Here is a 17,020-nt window from a genome sequence, read left to right as displayed (position 1 = left end):
TATAAAAAAAAAATAATACGTTATCTGATACATGTAGGATAATAGTTAATGGATATTAATTATGATAATCATACACCAGTATTATAATTAAGATTATTAGTGCATCAAATAGGGGTTCAAGCTATCTTTGTGCTCAATATCTAGTGACGCCTCCGTTTTTAACTTTAATCATGGGTCCTTAAACACACTGGTTATGTGCTATGAGATGCAAAAATAAAACTTAAACATAATTTGCCACAAATAGATTCAATATATGTTTTATCTTTCTTCTATCATCTAGGTCAGGGGTCTCAGACACGCGGCCCGCAGGCCAATTGCGGCCCGCAGGCCAATTGCGGCCCGCAGGCCAATTGCGGCCCGCGAGACGTTATTTTGCGGCCCCCACCTTAATATGCAAGTTTAATGTTAGTGCGGCCCGCAAGTTTTATATGAATGCCGTTTGACAGTGTTGTGTTATTTGGGTCCAAAATGGCTCTTTCAACGTTCTGGGTTGCCTACCCCTGCATGAGTGGAAAAGAGGCAAATGAGTGAAAGCGACAGAGACGTTGCCATGGAGACGATGGTTTTCTTACATTCCTGGCTGCAGTCACTCCGCGACACCTGTCCGTCAGTAATAACTGTCCCCGATAACCTGCACCAATCCAAACCGTAATTTTTTTGTTTTGTTTAATTTGCATTGCCTTACATATATTTCTATATCAAGCAAGATAACACTCCGGGAGCCCTCACTTTTTTGCGCTCGCTATCCAGGTACTTTTCCAGCTATTATCCGCCGACCGCCGTGTTGCTGTAGGGAGGAAAAGCGGAACAACACACATTGCGGAAATAATATTATTCTCCCTGCGTGGGCTAAAAAAAAATATATTACACAACCCCAAACATGGTTTTTTCAAAGCCTGCAGTGAAGAGAAATGTTCGTGATGTGCAAAGACAATTCCAGGAAAAGTGGGAGATGCAATATTTCTTTGTTGAGCACAGGGGTATCCTGACGTATCTTATTTGCACAGAGAAAGTTGGGATACAATTTGAAACATTGTCATACAACTAAACATGCTGAGGAGTATGCACAATTCTTTTTAAGAAATCTTTTCCTGCGGCCCAGCCTTACCCAGACTCTGCATCCTGTGGCCCCCAGGTGAATTGAGTTTGAGGCCCTTGATCTAGATACAGTATGTTTTGCTGTGTGTCAACGCATAAAGGTGAGCTTTGATGAAATTATGATGTGTCAGTTGAGTGAGGAGTGAGTGTGGGTGTGTCTCTACCAGAAGGAATGAACCATTGTGCTGTCAGTAGAAGCATTTAAGTCTCACCTTAAAACTCATTTGTATACGCTAGCCTTTAAATAGCCCTCCTTTGTAGACCAGTTGATGTGCCGCTTCTTTTATTTTTCTACTCCGTCCCCCCCCTCCCTTGTGGAGGGGATCCGGTCCGATGACCATGGATGAAGTACTGGCTGTCCAGAGTCGGGACCCAGGATGGACCGCTCCCCTGTGTATCGGTTGGGGACATCTCTACGATGCTGATCAGACTCTGCTTGTGATGGTTTCCTGTGGACTGGACTATCGCTGCTGTCTTGGATCCGCTTTGAACTGAACTCTCGCGGCTGTGTTGGAGCCATTATGGATTGAACTTTCACAGTATCATGTTAGACCCGCTCGACATCCATTGCTTTCGGTCCCCTAGAGGATTGGGTTAGTTTTGGTAAGGTTAGGTTAATTTATTGGTACCAAAATGTGAGCTTGTTTTGCAGCCAGTGAGATATCCATTACACATTCAGGAAAAGTACTCAAAGATCCCCATAAAGAGGATGCAACATTAAATCACAATTAGTATGAATTTGGGACAGGCCAGATTAAAATATCATACGTAAAATAATGTTTTATACAGAAAAAATCATGGGAAAAAAGGCACTAGAGCCTGTTTAGTTCTATCATGTCGGCTGGCACCAACCTGCATCCGTACTGTGTTGTGTTACACAGTCCTAATTTGATTCAAACAACTTTCGTATTTAACCTTGACAGCAAAATTGATTGTATCTGAACTTTTATGAAGTCATATTTTATAACTGACGGATTGAAATGAAAGAAGAAAAATGTCACGGACGGACCGACCGGCCCTGCCAGCAATCATTGAAGAAAATTGGATGTGCTTCAGGATAGTCAATGTAAAGTCTGTGTCAGCGTCGATGTACTTTTCACTGAACGTCACTTGACATGTCATGTTTTGAATTTGTGTTTGTTGGTTCTTTATTTTATTTAAGTTTTACTTTTTGTGTTGACCTTTGCTCTGTTTTTCTGGGGGGGTTTCCGGACACCTTGGGTACAATTGGCAATGAGGCCTATTCAAACCTTGTTGCTGCAGTTAGTTTCTCTACATTGGTCATCTATCTTACTTCTGGAACTGTGTTTATTGCATCCTATTTTACTTCAGTTCTCCTGGCTCCTTGCTGTGTGACTTAGATTTTTTTTTTTTCATTCTGATTTGTTTGAAGGACCTTTATTGTAGTTTTTCTTGGTTTTTATGTTGCTACTTTGTCCTGGCCTTTTGCAACACTTTCTTGTTTCTTTTGAACTGTCTTTTCAAGCATTTTTTCTTCGGCTTTTGTTCCTGCATACCATTTTTAACAGGGCTAGCCTTGTGCTCATTTTTGTTGCACTTTTCCCATGGATGCTTTTCGGGACTTGTAAAGGAAACTGTTTTTTTTAACCATTCACAATCTGCCTTGCATCCTGGATTCCAGCCACACACGACACATACATACAGTATAACTATGTCAAGCATGCACATCATGGCCCCGGGCTACATGAGTGCTGCAAGTATTGGGGAGCTGCAGCTTATTTGCCCTCACATATTAACCACAAAAAAATGTATTACAATTCAAATAAATAGAATATGACAATGTACAGCAGAGGTATCAAACGTACAGTCCCCGGGCCGGATTAGGCCCGCTAACAGGTCTTATCCGGCCCACGGGATGAGTTTGCTTAGTATAAAAATTAGCCGAAATTTTTGAATGAAAGAAACTGCTGTTCTAAATGTATCCACTAGATGTCGCAATAGTAATTCTTTGTATCTTTGTAGATTATGCTACATATGTAAAAAAAAAAATAAAAAATAACATGATGTTAGTGGACCAGTCGGGGAAAATGAGCACACTACATAAATAACATACTGGTATTTGATTTTGATATGTTTTCATCTTGATAGATTGAAAATTAACACCAATGAGTTGACTGATAAACGTTATAATTTATTCAGAAAGCATAAGTAACGACAATTAAAGATAGATCATGTAAGTGTAAAAAAAAAAACAGCAACATTATGATTTGTATTTTTTCAGAATGTGCTTGTTCTATTCTTATACAAAGAAAACATTCTGAAGTTGTCTTTATTTTTAAGTTGTCGTGCCGTGATTTTACCAGTCCGGCCCAATTTGGAGTAGATTTTTCTCCATGTGGCCCCCGATCTAAAATGAATTTGACACCCTTGATGTATAGTATATATACATTCATACAATATGCATTTTTAAATATCAAGGCAAAAATGACAATCTAGAAATATTTCACAATGGATAGTTTTTTTTTATTCATACTCAAGGGCCACAACAATATCTACACGTGTGCATTTTAAAGTCCCCCCCCCAGTGAATGCATTGTGATTTGCATTGTGTACCATCCACCCATCAAGTACGGATAAAGGAGCAGACCGAACAGGGCTGCCTGCTTGGGTTGCATGACATGATGGTTAAAAAAGGGACGTACAGTGAAGCGGGGAGGAACTTAAGAGTTATGACAATGCTGTGTTTGGGACACGTTCAATAATGTATTGCCAGACGACTTCCTCCAGCAGTGCACACGTTGTCTTGTCTCAAAGTGCTGAATGATGCAGTAGCGAGGCTGGATTAGTCAGTTCCCTTCAAGGAAAGGTCATAATGCTTAGTCAGTGTAACTCTAATTTGAGGATGAAAATTTGATTAAAAGTGCCCTCTCCGTGTTGGCACGCTCCTGACATTTAAAGAATTGCCCGTAAAATATTCTTGTCCTGTCAGCATAACTCCCAATTGTAGGAATCCCCATAAATACAATAGATGCTCGTTTTATTAGACAACGATTATTATCCATAGCGCTCCACACAAAGCGGTTTTATCTGCAAACCCCAAACAATAAATCTTGTACCACTGCAAAAAAAAAATGTTTTTCAACATTTTTTTGAGCCGGGGCACATTTTTTGCTTTGAAAAAATGCAAAGGCACACCACCAGCAGAAATCCTTAAAAAACAAAACTCAATTGACAGTAAAAAGTCGTTGTCGCAATTGTTGGATATGACTTTAAACCAGTGGTTCTTAACCTTGTTGGAGGTACTGAACCCCACCAGTTTTATATACACATCCACCGAACCCTGGTGTACCTGTAGGTCCCTTTTTTAACCATCATGCCATGCGACCCAATCACTGGATCGGTTCGCAGCCGAGTGTGAAGCGACCGGAATGAGAATCAGCACATCCAAGTCCGAGTCCATGGTTCTCGCCCGTAAAAGGGTGGAGTGCCATCTCCGGGTTGGGGAGGAGATCCTGCCCCAAGTGGAGGAGTTCAAGTACCAGGAGTCTTGTTCACGAGTGGGGGAAGAGTGGATCGTGAGATCAACAGGCGGATCGGTGCGGCGTCTTCAGTAATGCGGACGTTGTACCGATCCGTTGTGGTGAAGAAGGAGCTGAGCCGGAAGGCAAAGCTCTCAATTTACCGGTCGATATACGTTCCCATCCTCACCTATGCTCATGAGCTTTGGGTCATGACCGAAAGGATAAGATCACAGGTACAAGCGGCCGAAATGAGTTTCCTCCGCCGTGTGGCGGGGCTCTCCTTTAGAGATAGGGTGAGAAGCTCTGCCATCCGGGAGGAACTCAAAGTAAAGCCGCTGCTCCTTCACATCGAGAGGAGCCAGATGAGGTGGTTCGGACATCTTGTCAGGATGCCACCCGAACGCCTCCCTAGTGGGGTGTTAAAGGCGCGTCCGACCGGTAGGAGGCCACGGGGAAGACCCAGGACACGTTGGGAAGACTATGTCTCCCGGCTGGCCTGGGAACGCCTCGGAATCCCCCGGGAAGAGCTGGACGAAGAGGCTGGGGAGAGGGAAGTCTGGGCTTCCCTGCTTAGGCTGCTGCCCCCGCGACCCGACCTCGGATAAGCGGAAGATGATGGATGGATGGATCCACCAAACTCTTCCTTAGTGAAAAATAAAATGTTTTTCAAATTCAAGACAAAGTTATATGATCTTTTACTGGTGCACTAAATCAGTGGTTCTCAAATGGGGGTACACGTACCCCTGGGGGTACTTGAAGGTATGCACAGGGGTACGTGAGATTTTTTAAAAATAGCAACTATTCAAAATCCTTTATAAATATATTTATTGAATAATACTGTAACAAAATATGAATGTAAGTTCATAAACTGTGAAAAGAAATGCAACTATGGAATATTCAGTGTTGACAGCTAGATTTTTTGTGGACATGTTCCATAAATATTAATGTTAAAAATGTCTTTTTGTGAAGAAATGTTTAGAATTAAGTTGATGAATCCAGATGGATCTCTATTACAATCCCCAAAGAGGGCACTTTAAGTTGATGATTACTTCTATGTGTAGAAATCTGTATTTATAATTGAATCACTTGTTAATTTTTCAGTTTTTAGTTATTTTTATGTCTATTTTTCCAAATAGTTCAAGAAAGACCACTACAATTGAGCAATATTTTGCACTGTTATACAATTTAATGAATAAGAAACTGATGACATAGTGCTGTATTTTACTTATCTCTTTTTTTTCAACCAAAAATGTTTTGCTCTGATTAGGGGGTACTTGACTTAAAAAAATGTTCACAAGGGGTACATCACTGAAAAAAGGTTGAGCACCACCACACAAAATGACCCGTGCATGAACATCACCTTGTTCAAAGAACAAAACCAACAGTGTATGAACTCGTAACAAATTACACACTTGCAAATCAGTTTGGGTTCTGCTGTTGCCGTATCCCTAATATGCCGATAGGGGGAAGTTTTTATGTACACGATGAGTCGGGTCTGGCTTGAGTGGAGGCTCCGCCGAACCCCTGAAGCCGACTCACCGAACCCCTCGGGTTCGATCGAACCCTGGTTAAGAACTACTGCTTTAAACCATAACCAAGCATACATCACTATAGCTCTTGACTCAAAGTAGGTGTACTGTCAACACCTGTCACATCACACCCTGACTTATTTTCACTTTTTTGCTGTTTTCCCCTGTGTAGTGTTTTAGTTCTTGTCTTGCGCTCCTATTTTGGTAGCTTTTTCTGTTTTTTGGTATTTTCCTTTAGTAGTTTCATGTCTTCCTTTAAGCGATATTTCCCTTTGTTTTAGCAGTCAAACATTTTTCTGTTTTTATCCTTCTTTGTGGGGACATTGTTGATTGTCATGTCATGTTCGGATGCACATTGTGGACGCCGTCTTTGCTCCACAGTAAGTCTTTGCTGTCGTCCAGCAATCTATTTTTGTTTACTTTGTAGCCAGTTCATTTTTAGTGTTGTTCTGCATAGCCTTCCCTAAACTTCGATGCCTTTTTCTTAGGGGCACTCACCTTTTGTTTATTTTTGGTTCAAGCATTAGACGCCTTTTTACCTGCACGCTGCCTCCCGCTGTTTCCGACATCTACAAAGCTATTAGCTACCGGCTGCCACCTACTGATATGGAAGAGTATTACACGGTTACTCTGACACTCAACAACAACACATCATTGCAGACTATAATTACTGGTTTGCAAAAAATATTTGTAACCCAAATTGATGAAACTAGATAATCTCCCACGGCACACAAGACTGTATCTCACCGCACACTAATGTGCCGCGGCGCAGTGGTTGGAAAACACCGGTTTAAAAGTCTATTATTTAACTGTCAAGCAAACCCACAATGCAGGTGGCCACCTACCTTAATAAGTGGTCAAGGTGGAAAAGTAAATGATTTCATCACAGATGGGATACAGCACGCACCGATGGATACTTCTCACTGGGCAAAACGATGATGTCCGCAGGCACTGCAAAGAAAACAGAATGTAAAGTGTTTAACATACTCCAGGTGAATTGTTTCAGAAATGCTAATCCAAAAAACAAAGCAAGAATCCTGCATCCAACCTTAGTGACAGTGAACCGGTTGCTGTAATCAAAATCTCACTATTCATGATTACTGGCAATTGTGAGCTCATTGCATACCCAGAAGCTGATATTATCTACACAAAAACCAGACAGCAGGTAGTAATTTGGCATGGCTGCTGAAATTACATTTCTAGAACAAGCCAAACTCCCTAGGAGGACATTTCTGAAGCTGCAGGCTACTTTATGTGCGCTACATAATTGTTTTTAGATGCTGCTTTCTTGTGCATATCATAGTTTTGTATTGAACTGTCAGAGTAATCTTACCTCATCATGTTGTTGAATAATGTATGATTTTCTAACAATAGCATTTCAGGTAAAGCCGGAACTAGCTGCACAATTTGTAGTAATCGGATTTCCTGTTTCCTGACTCTTTCTGGTCACATGGCCATTCCATCCACCAATCATCTGCTGTGTTCCAAATGTGTTTCCTCCTTCTGCAAGTAACTCACACATTGTTGTGTAAGTGATGCGTGTTTGTCGAATTAATTGGTTCTATCGGCTTTAAGTGAATACACATGTCCTAATTCAGTGGTTCTCAACATTTTTTCAGTGATGTACCCCCTGTGAAAATTTTTTGAATTCAAGTACCCCCTAATCAGAGCAAAGCATTTTTGGTTGAAAAAAAGAGATAAAGAAGTAAAATACAGTACTATGTCATCAGTTTCTGATTTATTAAATTGTATAACAGTGAAAAATATTGCTCAATTTTAGTGGTCTTCCTTGAACTATTTGAAAAAAAGATACAAAAATAACTAAAAACTTGTTGAAAAAAAAAATTCAATTATAAATAAAGATGTCTACACATAGAAGTAATCATCAACTTAAAGTGCCCTCTTTGGGGATTGTAATAGAGATCCATCTGGATTCTTGAACTTAATTCTAAACATTTCTTCACAAAAAAAAATTAATCTTAACCTCAATATTTATGGAACATGTCCACAAAAAATCTGTCTATCAACACTGAATATTGCAGTTTATGAACTTCATATTTTGTTGAAGTATTATTCAATAAATATATTTATAAAGGATTTTTGAATTGTTGCTATTTTTAGAATATTCTTGAAAAATCTCACATATCCCTTGGCATACCTTCAAGTACCCCCAGGGGTACATGTACCCCCATTTGAGAACCACTGCTATCGTGGCCGGACGGAAGTCATTTCTTCGTGAAAAGTTTGCCAAAATGCCCCTGAAAGACTCCTAGAACATGAGAAATAATTGTGTTTTTTCTGCTGAGACAGAACTGAACTCTTTGGCGTGAATGCCAAACGTCATGTTTGGAAGCACCGCTCAACACCAGGTCAATACCATCCCCGCAGTGAAACATGGTGGTGGCAGCATTATGCTCTGGGGATGTTTTTCAGTGGCAGGAACTGGTAGGCTAGTTAGGATAGAGGAAAATATGAATGCTGCACTGTGTAGAGACATCTCGGATGAAAACCAATGCTTCATATCCAATCTGATGGAGCTTGAGAGGGGCTAAAAAGAGGAATGGGCGAAACTCTCCAAAGACAGGTGTGCCAAGCATTGTACTCAAAAAGACTTCACAGGTGCATCAGCAATGTATTGAGCAAATGCTGTGGATTATGTGGATGTAATTTTTATTTTTTTTATTTTTTAATACCGTTGCAAAAAAAAATAATTTTCACATTGTCATAATGGGGTATTAAATGATTCCATTTTAGAATAAGACGGTTATATAACAAGACGTGGCTAAAGTGAAGCACTTTGACTACTTTCCAGATGCAATTAATTTAATTCTTGTGACCATCCGTCACTTCACATCTGGTTATGTTCCCTTAGCTTGTGCTTATTTCCTGTCAGCGCTCTTATTTTTGTTCCACTTCCTGCGTGTCTCCCTGAGTGCTCGTTTCCCCTCACCTGTCCCTGATTGGCAACCTGGCACACCTGGTTGCATTTGCCAATCAGGCTGCTATTAATGACTGCTGCCTCGCCTGTTCGTCAGGGCTCGGGGATTAATTGTGTTAATCTGCATGCATGACTCCTCCTTCTATTTTGAGTACAATAAAAGACTCTTACCTGCACGTCGTCCTGCATTTCGGGGTCACATCTACCGCAGTTCCTCACAATTCTGCTGCTATCAAATTGGGGAATGACTTGGTCACATGTCCCTGGTGCAGGGGTCTCAAACTCAAGTTACCTGGGGGGCCACTGGATGCAGAAACTTGGTGAGGCTGGGCCGCAAGAAAAGATTTCTTAAAAAAAATCTAACATACACTTTTTAGTGAATTTACCTTCTTTGAATGGCTTTCCCGCCATAGCAACATACTTGCCAACTCTCGCGATCTTTCCGGGAAAAAACTGAATATCAGTGCCACTCCCGACAATCTCCCGGGGCAATCATTCTCCCGGTTTTCACCCGGACAACAATATTGAGGGCGTGCCATGATGGCACTGTCTTAGCGTCCTCTACAACCTGCTGTCTTGTCCGCTTTTCCACCATACAAACAGTGTGCCGGCCCAGTCACATATTGTATGAGACTTCTGCGGACCCACGGAAGTGACTGCAAGACACACTCGATCAACAGCCATACAGGTCACACTAAGGGTGGCCGTATAAACAACTTTAACACTGTTACAAATATGCGCCACACTGTGAACCCACACCAAACAAGATGGACAAACACATTTTGGGAGAACATCCACATCGTAACACAACATAAACACATCAGAACAAATACCCAGAATCCAATGCAGCACTAACTCTTCCGGGCTACAAAAGAGGGCGGGGGTGTATATTGTAGCCCGGAAGACTTATGGCGGCATGAGATTCTGGGTATTTGTTCTGTTGTGTTTATGTTGTGTTACGGTGCAGATGTTCTCCCAAAATGTGTTTATCATTCTTGTTTGGTGTGGGTTCACAGTGTGGCACATATTTGTAACCGTGTTAAAGTTGTTTATACGGCCACCCTCAGTGTGACCTCTGTGGCAGTTGATCAACTATGTCTTGCAGTCGCTTACTGCGTCTACAGACCCCAAGTACAACATGTGGCTGGGCTGGCACGTTGTTTGTTCAGGTTGTAGAGGACGTTTAAGGCAGTGCCTGCACGGTGCCCCCTTATTATTGTTGTTAGGGGGAATGATTACTCCTGGAGGGTCACTGAAAATTGAGAGTCTCCCGGAAAAATCGAGGGTATGCAAGTATGACGCTGTAAAGCGCCATTCATATAAAACCAACATTAAAGTTTCAGATCAAGAGGCGGGCCGCAAAAAAACGCATTGCGGGCCGCGTGTTTGAGACCCCTGCCCTAGTGTCTTGCTTCTTGCTGCATCATCAGAGACCACGTTGTAAACGTGCTTTGAATAGGTATAGTAAGCAAGGTGCCATATCTGTAAATGCATCCCATTTATCCATCTCAAGAAGCTGTGGGAGAGCAGGTTAGTAGCTTTTCCACGGCGCCGGTGTATGTTTATGCAAGTCAATAAACGCCTGTGCAGGAGGGCCTATTTGCATTGTACCTGCAGGCTCATGCCTCTCGGTTATTAATGAAACGCCAGTCAAACTGACATTGCCCTTCATCGTATCAGAGTACAATTGATTGGACTACGGCGTCGGTATCGACTTTGGCCGCTTGATCTTAAAAAGGAGCGGCGATATCAAGTGTACTAAACCGCAACAGCACGCTTCCCTACCTGCAGTATGCTGTTTACTTCCTCTCTCTCTGCACCAATTACTTACCCCGGCCATTTCCTCTGGCCCTATAAATATAAGAGAGCTCTCTGAATGACGGTGGAATGGCCAAATCAAATTCTTTCGACGTTACAGAAGTCGTAAATTGCAGATGGACTGAGAGGGGAAACGGTGACTGTAGTGCTTTCTTTGAGCAGTTAAACATTCTCCCACCTCATTTGGAAAATGTTGTACTGCTTAAAATAACAAAGGCTCATTCGTTATGCACCGATAAAAAACAATATATCATTTTAATTATATTGTGTCATGTTTTTAATGCATTTAAGTCTCATCTTAAAACTCATCTGTATACTCTAGCCTTTAAATAGACCTCCTTTTTAGACCAGTTGATCTGCCGCTTCTTTTCTTTCTCCTATGTCCCCCCCTCCCTTGTGGAGGGGGTCCGGTCCGATGACCATGGATGAAGTACTGACTGTCCAGAGTCGAGACCCAGGATGGACCGCTCGTCGGGACCCAGGATGGACCGCTCGCCTGTATCGGTTGGGGACATCTCTACGCTGCTGATCCGCTTGAGATGGTTTCCTGTGGACGGGACTCTCACTGCTGTCTTGGAGCCACTATGGATTGAACTTTCACAGTATCATGTTAGACCCGCTCGACATCCATTGCTTTCGGTCCCCTAGAGGGGGGGGGGTTGCCCACATCTGAGGTCCTCTCCAAGGTTTCTCATAGTCAGCATTGTCACTGGCGTCCCACTGAATGTGAATTCTCCCTGCCCACTGGGTGTGAGTTGTCCTTGCCCTTTTGTGGGTTCTTCCGAGGATGTTGTAGTCGTAATGATTTGTGCAGTCCTTTGAGACATTTGTGATTTGGGGCTATATAAATAAACATTGATTGATTGATTGAATGCCTTGTATTGATATAGGCCAAAGCCTTCATTAGGTGATCATCATCATCAGGTAGCCATTGATTGATTGATTAAAATTAGTATTAGTAGATTGTACAGTACAGTACACATTCCATACAATTGACCACTAAATGGTAACACCCCAATGAGTTTTTCAACTTGTTTAAGTTAAAAAAATAAAATTAATTTGTGGTAATGTCATCATCTTTATGTTGCACATGGCAACAAAGAGCTGATAAAATATAACATAAAAAGACTATATTTAGGAAAAAAATACTAATAATTAGTGAAATAAACTGTCTATGCAGCTGGTTATTTTACTTGATTGTATATTTGGAAATTAGGACGGTTAAGATAGAAATACGTATTTTATTCTGAAAACGGGCATTATTCAACTATCAATTCTTAAATAAAGCATCCTCGATACGTTGCAGATTTTCTACGTTGGAAAAACCAAAAATCTTTTTTCTTTTCTTCCTTTCATCTTTCTTTTTTTTTAGTTTATTTCGAACATGAACACACTTACAGCATAATACATCACAACATTTCATATCATTTCACTTTACATCATGTCCGAAAAGGAGGAGGAAGAAGCAAAGCTTCTTTAATCCTACCCCTTTCCCACTTTAGAGCATTTACAAATATATCCATGTATTTACTGACTGTTTTTATGGTAAAATGACATCCGTGAATGAGTAATACAACATTTTTGTAATATATAATTAAGTGATTATATATTATTTTCAATAAGGTTAAAAGTATTTCTCATAATTCTTCTTCTTGGTACTTTTAAGCACCATTAATTTGAACAACCTCTTAAACTTGATCATATCAGTATATTGTTTGACTTCTTTGCTGAATTCATTCCATAGTTTAATTCCACATACTGATATACTAAAGGTTGTAAGTGTTGTATAAAAATGTTTTAAATTTGATTTTCCTCTAGGGTTATATTTGTCCTCTTTAGTAGAGAAGAATTGTTGTACATTCTTTGGTAGCAGGTTACAGTTTGCTTTGTACATAATGTCAGTTGTTTGCAATTTTACCAAATCATCGAACTTCAGTATATTTTTCACTCAATAAATAAAGGGTTTGTATGTTCTCTTCATCCAAAATTATGTATCAGTCTAATTGATCGTATTTGTAAAACATTTAACGGATGTAGTGGATATTTGTAGTTATTTTCCCATATTTCTGCACAATAACTCACATATGGTAACACTATTTGAATACTTATTTTGTCAATGTTAACATTTTTAAACTACAGTAGACAAAAAATAACTATCCATCCATCTTCTTCCGCTTATCCGAGGTCGGGTCACGGGGGAAGCAGCCTAAGCAGGGAAGCCCAGACTTTCTTCTCCCCAGCCACTTCGTCCAGCTCTTCCCGGGGGATCCCAAGGCGTTCCCAGGCCAGCCGGGAGACTATAGTCTTCCTTGTGGCTTCCTACCGGTCGGACGTGCCCTACACACCTCCCTAGGGAGGCGTTCAGGTGGCATCCTGACCAGATGCCCGAACCACCTCATCTGGCTCCTCTCGATGTGGAGGAGCAGCGGCTTTATTTTGAGCTCCTCCCGGATGACAGAGCTTCTCACCCTATCTCTAAGAGAGAGCCCTTCCACCCAGTGGAGTAACTTAATTTCAGTCGCTTTTACCCGTGACCTTGTCCTTTATGTCATAACCCAAAGCTCATGAGCATTGGTGAAGACGGGGATGTAGATTGGCCGGTAAATTGAGAGCTTTGCCTTCCGGCTCAGCTCCTTCTTCACCACAACAGATCGATATGGCGTCCGCATTACTAAAGACGCCTCACCGTCTCACGAACCACACTTTCCTCACTTGTGAACAAGACTCAAAGGTACTTTAACTCCTCCACTTGGGACAGGGTCTCCTCCCCAACCCGGAAATGGCACTCCACCCTTTTCCGGGCAAGAACCATGGACTCGGACTTGGATATGCTGATCCTCATCCCAGTCGCTTCACACTCTGTGAGAGCTGAAGATCCTGGCCAGATGAAGCCATCAGGACCACATTATCTGCAAAAAGCAGGGACTTAATCCTACAGCCAAATTAAGATTATAAAGTCGATGACTAATTTAGGTAAAAAGATTAACTAAGGACATTTCTATGAATTGAAACCGGCATGGCATGGTGGGTGGAGCAGCCGTGCCAGAAACTTGAGTGTTGCAGGTTCGCGCCCCACCTCTTGCCATTCAAGTCACTGCCGTTGTATCCTTGGGGCGGTATAGCTCGGTTGGGGTAGTATAGCTCGGTTGGTAGAGTGGCCGTGTCAGCAACTAGAGGGTTGCAGGTTCGATTCCTGCTTCTGCCATTCTAGTCACTGCCGTTGTGTCCATGGGCAAGACACTTTACCCACCTGCTCCCAGTGCCACCCACACTGGTTTAAATGTAACTTAGATATTGGGTTTCACTATGTAAAGCGCTTTGAGTCACCAGAGAAAGGCGCTATATAAATATAATTCACTTCACTTCACTTTGGGCAGGACACTCTACCCCTTGCCCCAAGTGCCGCTCACACTGGTGAATGAATGATGGGTGGTAGTCGTAAGCGCAAAACTGGCAGCCATGCTTCTGTCAGTCTACCCCAGGGTAGCTGTGGCTACAAATGAAATGAAATGAATTATATTTATATAGCGCTTTTCTCAAGTGACTCAAAGCACTTTACATAGTGAGACCCAATATCTAAGTTACATTTAAACCAGTGTGGGTGGCACTGGGAGCAGGTGGGTAAAGTGTCTTGCCCAAGGACACAACAGCAGTGACTAGGATGGCTGAAGCGGGAATCGAACCTGCAACCCTCAAGTTGCTGGCACGGCCCCTCTACCAACCGAGCTATACCGAAGAGTTCAAGTACCTTTGAGTCTTGTTCACAAGTGAGGAAAGTGTGGTTCGTGAGACGGTGCGGTGTCTTTAGTAGTGTGGATGCCATAATGTAGCTTACCACCACCAGGTGTGAATGTGGAGCGAATGAATGATGGGTTCTCACTTCTCCGTGCAGCGTTTTGAGTGTCTAGAAAAGCGCAGTACAAATCTAATCTATTATTAAAAAATCAGACAAGTAAAATCACAGTGAAATGCTGTGTCTCAAGGCTGGTGTATAAGTGACCGCCATGAATGTCAATCATTTTATTTGGGTCGGTCAAATATTTTATTACATAAACTTAGTAATTGTGAGAAATACAGACCACTGTCAAACAAATGTGTTCTATTAAAACGCCAATGGTAACAAAAGCTATCTGGTGGTGTTCTTTTTATATTGTTTGCTTTGAAAAATGGATTTGTGAGGACGTTGCAAACAGCACAAACCACAAGTTGGTTTAATATTATCGAAAAGAAATATGAGTTATTGCATCACAACTTCTGACCGCCTGTATGTGTCGTCTTGGAAACAGTCCAGACGAAGGGGACGACTTTGCCTTGCAGTGCACAGACCAATGAGGTTGTGTTTTTTTTACTAGATTTTGTTTGTCTGTTAGTAGTATCGTAACTCAACAAGTTATGGGTAGATTTACATGAGAACTTTAGAATGTCTGAAAAAAACAATCCTTTCACTCTATTTTACAAGCTTCCACACACGGATCAATATTTTGGTACTGGGACAAACTTTTATTTTGATACTTTTCAAAACAAAGGGGACCACAAACAAATTTCATCTTTGGCTTCATTTTAATAAAAAAAATCTTACAACACATTAAACATGGTTTCTATTGCACTCAAAGAACAATTTTAGAAGAATAAAACAAAACATTGGGCTTTTCTCGCTACACTTATAGGACAATTTACAATGTTATATATTCAAAGGAGCTACCGGTCGATCCATCTCCCTATCCTCACCTGTGGTCAAGAGTTTTGGGTTATGATGGAAAGGACAAGACCACGAGGACAAGCCTCCGAAATTAGTTTCCTCGATCCAGATCACATGGTTCGGGCATTGGATCAGGATCAAATCAAATCAAATCAAATCAACTTTTTTTATAAAGCACATTTAAAATTTACCACAGGAGTAGCCAAAGTGCTGTACAATGGACAAGTCAAAAGATAATACTAGAAACGAGCAAACAACACAACACAAACAGAACATGATAAAAAAAAAACAACAAAAAAACATAAAAACATAAAAACAGGTTCACAGCAGGTGTATAATGGGGCGCCATTGCAGGTTGGATATCACTTAGTGTTAAAAGCCAAGGAATAAAAGTATGTTTTTAAGAGAGATTTTAAAAACAGGAAGAGAGGAGGCTTGTCTAACACTCAGTGGTAGGTCGTTCCAGAGCTTGGGAGCAGCACCAGCGAAAGCTCTGTCACCTCTAAGCTTCAGCCTTCTGTCAGGGACCGTCAGTAGCAACTGATCGGCTGATCTTACAGATGCCCCTCGAAAGCCTCCCTGGGGAGGTGTTTAGGGCAGTTCCGACCTGTAGGAAACCATGGGGAAGACCCAGGACACGTTGGAGAGACTATGGTCCAATCCCAACTGACCCCCTCGCCTTACTTTTTAGCCCTATATCTACATGAAGATAGTGGTGTCCTGATCACTCTTTCCATGTCGGGGTAGTGGGCATAAGAAGGAGTAGTGGGTACGAATCTAGGTCTTCAGAGTGAGACAATTCAGATGCTGACTCGCTCAGTTCGGGCCAGAGAAAAATGCAAATTTTTTTTGTAGAATATCAATCAATCAATGTTTATTTATATAGCGCTAAATCACAAATGTCTCAAAGGACTGTACAAACCACTACGACTACGACATCCTCGGAAGAACCCACATAAGGAAGGAATACTCACACCCAGTGGGCAGGGAGAATTCACACCCAGTGGGACGCCAGTGACAATGATGACTATGAGAAACCTTGGAGAGGACCTCAAAGGGGACCGAAAGCAATGGATGTCGAGCGGATCTAACATGATACTGTGAAAGTTCAATCCATAGTGGCTCAAACACAGCCGCGAGAGTTCAGTTCAAAGCGGATCCAAGACAGCAGCGAGGGTCTCGTCCACAGGAAACCATCCCAAGCGGAGGCGGATAAGCAGCGTAGAGATGTCCCCAACCGATACACAGGCGAGCGGTCTATCCTGGGTCCCGACGAGCGGTCCATCCTGGGTCTCGACTCAGGACAGCCAGTACTTCATCCATGATCATCGGACCAGACCCCCTCCACAAGGGAGGGGGGGACATAGGAGAAAAAGAAAAGAAGCGGCAGATCAACTGGTCTAAAAAGGAGGTCTATTTAAAGGCTAGAGTATACAGATGAGTTTTAAGGTGAGAC

At 41.8% G+C, this 17,020-nt stretch overlaps 1 protein-coding gene across 1 annotated transcript in view; it reads right to left on the bottom strand.

Moving 5' to 3' along the window:
• The window catches only part of clmpb (CXADR like membrane protein b), a 387,744-nt gene extending 380,185 nt beyond the window's left edge, over positions 1-7,559 (bottom strand). The window contains exons 1-2 of the mRNA XM_061878756.1: positions 7,443-7,559; positions 6,955-7,060 (exon numbers count right to left, since the gene is read on the bottom strand). The gene's annotated coding sequence lies outside the window, so the exon portion shown is untranslated. The remainder of the gene's footprint in view (positions 1-6,954; positions 7,061-7,442) is intronic.
• Between the last annotated feature and the right edge of the window lie 9,461 nt (positions 7,560-17,020).

This window comes from Nerophis ophidion, linkage group LG18 (assembly GCF_033978795.1).
Source record: "Nerophis ophidion isolate RoL-2023_Sa linkage group LG18, RoL_Noph_v1.0, whole genome shotgun sequence".
In the NCBI taxonomy this organism is placed as follows: Eukaryota; Metazoa; Chordata; class Actinopteri; order Syngnathiformes; family Syngnathidae; genus Nerophis; species Nerophis ophidion.
The sequence above is the reverse complement of the archived record's forward strand: the minus strand, read 5'-3'. Positions and strand labels throughout refer to the sequence as shown.